An 8066-nucleotide genomic window follows, 5' to 3' on the forward strand; every position below is an offset into this window, starting at 1 on the left:
TGCGGGTGATGGAATACTATTGTGCTAAAAGGAATAATAAACTGGAGAAGTTCCAGGCGAACTGGAGAGACCTCCAGGAACTGATGCAGAGCAAAAGGAGCAGAGCCAGAACTCTATACACAGAGACTGATATACTATGGTAAAATTGAATGTAATGGACCTCTGTACCAGCAGCAATACAATGACCCAGGACAATTCTGAGGGATTTATGGTAAAGAACGCTGCCCACATTCAGAGGAAGGACTGCAGGAGAGGAAACATATAAGAAAAACAAGTGCTTGAACGCATGTGTCGGGGTGGACATGATTGAGGGTGTGGACTTGAAACTACCACACCAATGCAACTACCAACAATTTGGAAATTGGTCTTGATCAAGGACACATGACAAAACCAGTGGAAATGTGTGTTGGCCATGTTTGGGGGGGGTGCGGGGGGGGGTTGAAGGGGAAAGGTGGAGCATGAATCATGTAACCATGTTAAAAATGAATATTAATAAATGTTTTAAAAAAAAGTCACAGTGATAATGATAGGGGCAGTTAGATGATTCTGTGGACTGAGAAGCCTATAGTCAGGAACTCTTGGGTTCAATTTGGCCTCAGACATTTCTTAGCTTTGTGATCCTGGGGAAATCACTTAACCCCCATATCCTAGCCCTTTAAACTAATTAATGGTATTGATTCTAAGATGGAAGTTAAGGTGTTTTGTGGGTTTTTTCAAGTCATAATAATTCATTTTTCTAGACTAGGTCAACAGAGAGTTGTGTGAATATCGGGAATAGGTCTAGAGTCTAATTTTTATTTGGAGCATTGGAGCACAGGATGAGGTTTTAAAGTAGGGGAAGAATAAGTTCAAGATTGAGCAAGAGAGGCATTTATTCTTGTGTATGATAAAGGAATGAGTACTACTTAGAGCATTCCGGTGTCCAGGAACATTAAGGGGAATGAGACTGTGCATCCTGGAAAAATGAGGCAAATTCACAAAGGGTACAGGAAAAGGTGGTAGCATTGTCACTCCTCCTGACTTTGTTTAGGTCATATGTCTGGGGTGGATGTAAGGAGAAGATTGTTCCCCTGGCAGGTTCCAGGGTAAGCAATGGTTCAGGGTCATAGTCTTTGTATTAAGCAAGGAGAAAGTTCAGAAGCAAGAAGTAGCTCAGTGTAAAGCCTGTAGTATACCAAGAAAAGGAATCCAGGCCAAAGGGAAGCCAATAGTTCTGTTACTCTGAAACTGCAGAGCTTTCCAGCTGGCTATAGTAGTTGAATATAGCAGGAGTCTGCTAGAACTACAATGAGGTGAGTTCACAAGCCTTTTGCTGTGACCAAAAGCTAGGAATTTATAGAGCTCAAACCAAGAGGGAGTAATTAAAATTAGGTTTCACCTTAGATCACACCATTTCAGGAGGGTTGAGTTAATCCTAAAATCCTTGAATAACACAAAAATCAGTGCTCTCTGTCTCTCTCTCTCTCTCTCTCTCTCTCTCTCTCCTCCCTCTAACAACAAATACAGTATTGAGACCAACATGGTCCTTTCCTCCAGATGTGCTCAGGGTCTGGTCATAACATAGTGCAAAGTCAGGAAGTATGATGGAAGTTTAAGCAAAAAGAAAAAAAAGCTATTATGATGAGAGGAACCCTCAAGGCATAAACACAGAAGAGAATGGCTCTGAAATATCTACCAGCAAGAAATTTAAAAGTCTGAATATAAATTCAAGAGAATTCTTAAATAGTTTAAAATGTTTTATCAGTGAAATGGATGTGCTAGAGGAAGAAAACAATAGAAATAAGAACCATGGAAGAAAACGTGGAAAGGAAATTAATGGCAAGGCAAAAGATATTCAAAACCTTTTCCAACAACAAGCTCCCTAAAATTTAGAATGGAATATATAGAAGTTAATACATTTTTGAGACAGTAAGAAATATTAGAACACAATGAGAAAACAAAATAGAAGAAAATTTAAGGTATCTCATAGTAAAAGTTGCAAAATCTCATAGGCAAAAGGGAAATCAAAGACAGCTGAACTACCTGAAAATTAAGAGTTTAGACACATTTCAAGAAAACTGCCTGTCTCTTAGTACCAGAAGATAAAGTAGAACTAGAAAGAAATTATCAAGCACTTCCTGAAAGAAACCCCAAAACAAAAACTCTCAGAATCATTGTGGTCAAAATCTAGAGTATCTATACAAAAGAAAAATATTGGAAATACTCAAGAAGAAAGAATTTAAATCCTGAAGAACCACAGTCAGTATTATACACTGAGTTAGCATTTACCATTAGAAACAATAGACAGTTTTATAATACAACATCATTTTTTAGGATTTGAAACCATACCCTTTGATTCTTTCAAATTAATTAATAATGTCTTTCAATAACACATAGAAACAATTTTTGACAATTGTTTTTAACATTTTAAGATTCATATTTTTTCCTCCCCTTCCTCCCTTCTCTCCCCCAACTCAAGGTGGCAAATACTCTGATACAGTTTATACCAATGCTTTTTATGTAATATATATTTCTGCATTATTCACATCATGATAGAAGACACATATCATTTATACAATAAAAAGTATTGAATGAAATAAAGTAGAAGATGGCATGCTATGATTTGTAAATTAGACTCCAACAGTTCCTTCTTTGGCTATGAATAGAATTTTTCATCATAGGTCCCTTGTGGATATTTTGGGAACTTGTTTTGCTGATAATGGTTTAGTCCTTCACTAGTGATCATCATATATTTGTTAATGTTCTTGTGTTTTTGTTCAAATCATTTTGCATCAGTTGTAAATCTTTCCAGTTTTTTCTGAACTCATCCTCTTTATCATTTCTTATGGTGCAATAGTATTCCATTAAAGCCATATACTACAATTTGTTCATCCATTCCCCAAGTGATAGACAATTCCAAAAAAAGTTTTCAATTCTTTGACACTACAAAATGGGCTGTTAAAATATTTTGATATAAGTAGGTTCTTTTCCCTTATCTCTGATCTCTTTGGGATACAGATCCATAGTGGTATTGCTGGGTAAAGGGGTATGCATAGTTTTATGGCCCTTTGAGCACAGAATGGTTGTATTAGTTCACAATTCCACTACCAGTATATTAATGTCCTGATTTTTCCACATTGCCTCCAATGAGTATTATTTCCCTTCTTGGCTATATTAGCCAATCTGGTGGGTGTAAGTTGGTATCTCAGAGTTCTTTTAAGTGGCATTTATCTAATCAATAGTGATTTGGAACATTTTTTTAAACCCTTACCTTCCATCTTGGGGTCAATACTGTGTATTGGCTCCAAGGCAGAAGAGTGGTAAGGGTAGGAAATGGGAGTCAAGTGACTTGCCCAGGGTCACACAGCTGGGAAGTATAGTATCTGAGGCCAGATTTGAACCTAGGACCTCCTATCTCTAGGCCTGGCTCTCAATCCACTGAGCTACCCAACTGCCCCCTGGAATATTTTTTATGAGTATAATTTTAATTTCTTCCTTTGAGAACTATCTGTTCATATCCTTTGACCATTTTTCAATTGGGGAATGTTTTATATTTTTGTAAATTTGATACCATTCTCTAAATATTTGAGAAATGAAGCTCTTGTCAGAGACACTTTCTATAATCCTCCCTCCCTAATTTGTTGTACTCTCTTCTAATCTTGGTTGTATTGGTTTTGTTTGTACACATTTTTTTTTAATTTAATGTAATCAAAATTATCCTTTTTTACTTTTTATAATGTTCTTCATATCTTGTTTGGTTAGAAATACTTCTCTTATCTATGAGCTTGACAAGTAAACATTTCCATGTTCCCCTCATTTTTTCATGATATCACCCTTTATTTCTAGATTAAGTACCCAGTTTGACTTTATCTTGGTATATGGAGTAAGATGTTGATCTATTCCTAGTTTCTATCATACTGTTTTCCATGTTTCTCAGTAGTTTTTACTAATTAGTAAATTCTTCCCTCAAAATCTGGATCTTTGAGTTTATCTAATGCTATCTCACTATGGATATGGTCTACTGTATGTTGATTACCTGATCTATTCCATTGATCCACTACTCTTATTTCTTAGCCAATACTAGATTGCTTTGATGATTACTGATTTTATAGTATAATTTGAGATCTGGTACAGTTAGTACTCTATCTGCAATGCTACCTATATATCATCTTTACATATTTCCTATTTCTCTATTTAATTATAAGTTCTATAAAGGAAGTAACTATATCCCATCTAGACTTTTGTTAAATCCCAAGCCCTAAATCAATGCACTGATTCAGTAAATACAGACCATGGGATGCCAGGACCTTCTGTCTTTTGCTATCTCTCTAAGTTTGTGCAAGTTCATGTTCATTGTTTCCATGAAACTATCTAGTCATCTCAGCCTCTGTAGTCTCCTTTTCCTTTTGCCTTTAATCTTTCCCAACATCAAGGTCTTTTCTAATGATCTCTCTCTTCTTAAGCTTTAGCTTTAGTATTTGACCTTACAGTGAATAATCTGAATTAATTTTTAAATTATTTTTTTAACTTTTACTTTCTGACTTATAATCAATACTATGTATTTCTTCCAAGGCAGAAGAATGATAAATGAAATTACTTGCAAGAGTGTGGAGTGCAATTTTGGAAGAGCTTACACCCCTAGAAATCACTTTAATGAGCAGACAGAAGATTTAGATAAGATTCTGGCAGAGAAAAAACTACTTTATTTGGAGAAAGCAGTAGATAGCAGGGAATGGGGAAAGGGGGAGGGGAAGGGAAGGAAAAAGGGGATTCTGCCCACACAAGCTGTTTTCCCATGGCAAAAATGTCTTCTCTCTATATGTAAGCATAGACTTTTATAATAATAATGATGCAAGATTCCCCTTCCACTGTCAAATCCCATAAAAGGGGGGGATCTGTGATGTTTCAAATCTTGAACATGTGATTTTCAACATTACATACCCTAAAAACCCTCATGATCAAAAAAAACCTGTGACTATAATGGGATTTTCAGCCTAGGACAGTAAAGATACTTTTGAAACACCTTGTTCTTTCCTTCTTCAGCCTATCTTGTAGTTAGCATGTTTTCAAGTGTATAGATAAATTCCTCTCAAGGTTTTTAAAAATAGGTCAGGAAAACTAAATATTTTATAGGGAATGTGTGGGGGTGCAGTTTATTCTAAGGAATAGTAATAGTAAGAGGTCTTGAAAATTGGGATTACAAGCCAAATACTAATTGCATCCCACACACAAGGAAGCCCTTATCAAATACATTTTGGCTGTCTGAAAATGGAAATTTAGGAGAATGTTTCAGTGTTGTTCAAGATATCCTACCCAGACACTGCTGCTTATACCTAGCCTTGCCTGGCATTTGAGTACTCTAATCAATACAAACTCTATGCACAGCCATGGGTCCCGATAATCCAAATATCCTGTCTCCCCTATTTCTGTTTTTCTGTCATTTATCTTTTAGCATGATAGCCTGGGCCAAATTTGGAGTGCCAGGTGAGCTGAGAGGCAAGGGGTTGCAGCTGACTTAGATTACATTGTCATATATTGTCTAGAAAGTCAAATGCATAAAGTAGAAGAGTAACCTGGCCTTAACTTCCAACCAGACACCCCTGTTTTGTCATAACCATGTGTCACTTTAAGAAGAAGCAACTAAGCTGCCATCTGTTAGGACCTCCCTAAAGCTTATAGAGATCATCTCTGAATCTTTCCTTGCTCTTAGCTTTGGAAATTGGCCCAAAGTGGAAAGGACCCCAAGAGATCCAGGTCTTTAAGGCCATGTGATCAATATCATAACTGATGAAGGGGAGCCAGCTTGGTTCCCAGAATTCTTCTACACTGAATAGAGTATGTAGGTAGGATGCTGGGGCACTAGTTTTCTATAATTTTTAAATTCTTTTAAAATACCAATTTAACTCTTTGAGAAAGTAATTTTAACTTCTTTGGGCCTCAGTTTCTATATTTATAAAATGAGGACTTTGACATCTTACATACTTTCTTGCCCCAAGTTCCATGGATTGATTTCAAGTTATGTTACTTTTCTAGTAGTATTTTCATTTTTAACCTTATCTCTAAAATAAGAAAGAAATGCTTTGATTTTTTAAAAAGTGAATTTAAGTCATCAGGCAGTCTGCTTTCTACTAAGCTTTTGCATGGGGCTGACTATGGCCATGGTCTATGTCTTCCCACCAGAAGCTCTGGGTGACTCAATTAAGGCTACTTTTTACTCCCTCTGAGTCCGGTCAGAAAACCTATTTCCCTAGAGTATTGGCTCCCTTATTCATAAATTTCAGCTTTATCTAGTCTGGCCACCATTCCCTGCTGTATATTAAATGAGAAACCAATTACATTCTCCATAAGGAGATCTTGCTTTTTGCCCTGTGCTTGTAAGATAAAAGTTGTTCTTAATGGTCTTTTTCTACATAGCAAGGTGTATTTTTTTTCCTTTTTTAAAAAGACTGGCTTTGGATCACCTGAGTTTTGTCCACCTTTCAGTTCATGATTACTGTAGAAGTTTCTTGAGAATACTTATCTAGTTGCATTTCACAGGAAATTTAATGGTGCAGTAAAATGTGAATTTTGCTATATTTATATAAGTCATAACTGCCATATTTATTTTCAATGATCAAAGCAATGAAAATTGTACTGCAGCTTGAATGCTATGAGTTAGCTGTTAGATCAATTATCAAGGTTCTTTGTACCTATTTTACATCCTTCAGGCCCCCTGTATCAGTGAAACTCATTTCCCTTGTTAAAGATTTGTTAAGGAATTGTGGAGTGAAAAAAAAAAGAAGTCTTTCCAAGCCACTGATACTCTGGGCTTCTTTTCCTCTCTCTGTGAATAACAGATTTACTTCTCTGAATGGTCATGAGCTCCCTAAAGTATTTAAGCTTCAGGCAAACACCAATCTAAGGACAGAAAAAAATAAATTTTCATCATCTTCCTTGAGCCTCTTAGTTCCTTTCTGAATGCCAATCTGAACAGCTAATCAGAAACCTCTCTCACCATCTGCCCCCATCTTGAGTTTCTGCTTAGCTGTTTATCTTCATTTTCTCTCAGGAGTAGCCTCAGAAAGTACTCCAATTTGCCCTTCTCTGAACCTAAACTGACTCTGCCTTGAACAATTGTGAACTGAATTTATTATATATAGCTGTCCTACTTTTCTAATTGGCAATAAAACATTGAAAAACATCAATAGGGGGAAATATGATTTGGACTAGACAGAATTGTACACATTAAAAAGTCCACAAAGAACATCTAGTTCAACTCACTCAACCTATAGAAAAAGGAACTGAGGAACAGCAAGGTGAAGTGTACTCAAAGTCTTGAAACCAGATAATAGCTAAACTAGAATTGAAACAAAATTGGCAGATTTCATTTGGCCTCAGAAGGCACAACTGTAAATAATGGTTAGAAGTTATAAAGAGGTAAATTTAGGCTGAATATGAAGAAAAACTTTCCAATGAATAGAACAGATCCAAAGTGGGACAGTATTTGGAGGTAGAAGTTCTCCATTTCTGGAAATATTCAATTGTCTTTTTGTTAGATATATTATTGATGGGATCCTTGTTGAATCACAAGTTGGTTGAAATGGTCTCTATTGAGCCGCTATCCCTTATCCCCTCCCTTGATTAACTTCCCTTTCTACCCCCTCCCTTATTTTTCCCCCTCTTTTTGTTTTTAAAGGCCTTATGAATTCCCTCCCCCTTCTTCTCCCCTCCCTTTTTTTGACCTCCCCACTCCCCTGCTCCCCTTGGTTTATCCCTTCTGACTTTCTCAGAAGGGTTAGATAAGAGTTTTATTTCCCAATGGATAGTATAGCTACTCTTCCCTCTCCGGGTTGATTACACTGAGAGTAAGGTTTGATTATTACCTCTTTATGCTCTCTTCCTCTCCTTCTTATAATAGTATTTGTCCCCTCTCCTTCTCATGCCCTCTTTGTGTGTAATAGAATATCCTATTTTTCTTATTCACTCAAGTTTCTCTTGGTGTCCCCTGCTATTCACCCCCTCTTTCCCATCCCCCATGTTATCTTAGATTATTTAGTGTTCCACCCTCACCCTGTTAATTATTCTTCTGATTACTATAATAGTGAATA

The sequence above is a fragment of the Gracilinanus agilis genome, chromosome 3, assembly GCF_016433145.1.
Source record: "Gracilinanus agilis isolate LMUSP501 chromosome 3, AgileGrace, whole genome shotgun sequence".
In the NCBI taxonomy this organism is placed as follows: Eukaryota; Metazoa; Chordata; class Mammalia; order Didelphimorphia; family Didelphidae; genus Gracilinanus; species Gracilinanus agilis.